This window comes from Lygodium microphyllum, chromosome 17 (assembly GCF_053477565.2).
Source record: "Lygodium microphyllum isolate KBCC chromosome 17, Lygodium_microphyllum_v1.1.10, whole genome shotgun sequence".
Classification (NCBI taxonomy): Eukaryota; Viridiplantae; Streptophyta; class Polypodiopsida; order Schizaeales; family Lygodiaceae; genus Lygodium; species Lygodium microphyllum.
This window is the reverse complement of record NC_141151.1, coordinates 10408462-10410959: the sequence shown is the minus strand read 5'-3', so window position 1 is coordinate 10410959 and position 2498 is coordinate 10408462.

Sequence of the window (2498 nt, the reverse complement as noted above, 5' to 3'; positions counted from 1 at the left end):
CATTAGTCTAAATATATGTTTTTTGGACAATGTCTACTCTAGGATTCAAATGTTAACCATGTTCTAAGGTATTCTTATATAGTTTTCTTTGTTACATAAACCTAAGTTGTTGCATGCCTCTTTGGGTAGCTAGTTTAATGACAAACTAGAAAATGATGCTTTGGGATATGAGATATTTTTTATACATTTAATTTATTATAGTTCCTTTGGGCATAAGTACTATGTTTCCTTTAAACTAGTGTATTCACAACAATTGGATGTCGTGCTTGGCATTATGAAACATAGTAGCACCAATTATATGCATCATATTAGTATCAACATTTGACTACATTGATCGATTGAAATTATAGGTGTACCTAAATGCATGGTTGTTGTGATCATATTACAAGTATGGTAGGATTTCTAAATTTAATTCTCCACTATTAGATCCAAATGGTCAAGTAATTGAAGGTGGATAATAACTTAGTTTGTACGATGTTTCATTGTAACACCTTGTGATTGTCCCAACACTGTGTAGCACCTTGTTTCATATTTGTCCTTAAGGGTTTAGTATTTCTATTGTCTTTGTAGGTGTGAATGGGATGACAACCAGGTCCCACATCTCAACACCTCCAATATGCTTTAGGTGATCAGGTCCTTACCTTCATCTTTTGTACAGATGTAGGTGAGAGTTGAACCCTTCACCCATTTTGGCCTAGAAAAGCTACTCTTGACTATGATCAACACATTACAAAAACTTTTTATACTTATAGCTATTTCAATGATAGTTTATCCTTGAGGAACTTTGTGAGATTACAATTTTCAAATAATTTTTAGATTTATCATTTTTATCTATTTCTAATTTATACATCATTTGATATGGTTGATTTAGTTACTTAATTATATCTTCAAAATTTTATATGTTTGTATTTTTAGATTTTAATAGCATATTTTATCATATCAAATTGATTACTACTTAATTGTATAATTTATCAAATTTTGAAAGATATGTGGTGATATTTTTCTCATAACAATGTAGAGATATTATTTGGTTTATTATGTGTTTTCTCTTGGATTGATTATTTAATGTAATGTGATTTACCCAATTATTCGAGCATATACTAGCTTCTCCCTTTTATGTGGGTTTACAGAATGATCAAACTATGGTCTTGTTTAGAGTCTAACTCGAAGATGAGAAAAAGAATTAAAAATTCAATTAATGATGCAATTCAAGTAGTATGGATGGCAGCCTAAGGCTTCAACACTATGTTCTCATCCTCTCTCTCTCTCTCTCTCTCCACTTGGACTAGTCGTGATCATTTCAAAGTGTTGCAACAATCGGTCTACTAATTGAGTTGGATGGTAGCTATGGAGCATGAGATGACAAGTAACTTCATGACAACAATGTGTAGGAATAGCAGCTCAATTAGTTTCATTGCGATGATTATGCTCTTGAGATGACATTGACAATCGAAAGCAAAATGATGGCTAGTTTTTTAAAAATAAAGATCAATAGCATTATTTTTCGTTTACCTTAAAACCCTCCCTCCACAAGCATAAGTTCAAGCATAGAGAGAAGTGGAAATATTACATCCTCTCCCCTTTAAAAGAATCAAGATATCCTCATCTTGAAAGAAATTGGGGGGTTATTATATTACTAGGTCAAAGTTATTTCTAGGACTTCTCAGTTAGAATCCATTGTGTTTTTGTTGCACTAGTTTGATTACACACAAGTTTTCAATCTCGGAAGTAATGAAAAAATGATGACAATATATTGTGGCTTAACTACTATTGCAAAAAGTAAGTTTCATTACAAATGTAAGTTCTATTACATTCCATAGAGATTCTATTAGGATTTGTAATCATCTTCAAAGGTTTCAGTGGGCTCTGTGCCTTCATCATTATCAGATTCTAAAGGAAAGCCGAATGTCGAGCTTATGTGTATTTATTTTGTCACTAGTTCCTCATCTTGTTGATCCAATTTAGGAAATTGGCTTGAATATACCCTACCTCATTGAAATGGAAGCATTGGTGATCGGGGCATCTCTTTCAAATATTCCCTATCACATTACACATATGACACTTTGTTTCTTGGTCCTTTGAGTCATCATAGTCTTCTTCGATGTCCACTATGTGGTAGTTGTCTTCATCTTCAAGAAGTTGGTCTCCATTTGGTTTGATCAAGTCTTTGGTTCACATGAGAGCGTCTTGCAAGTCAGTTGGCTTTAGGGACTCTAGATAAGCATCCACTCATTGCAATGGAAGCATCGGTGATTGGGGCATCTCTTTTCGAATATGCCCTATCTCATTACACATATGACACTTTGTTTCTTGGTGCTCTTGAGTCATCATAGTCTTCTTTGATATCCATTGTGTGGTCGTTATCTTCATCTTCAAAAAGTTGGCCCCCATTTGGTTGGATCAAGGCTTTGGCTCATATGAGAGCGTCTTGCAAGTCAGTTAGCTTTAGGGACTTTAGATAAGCATCCAAGGGTTGATTTAGTCCATGGTAGAAAATT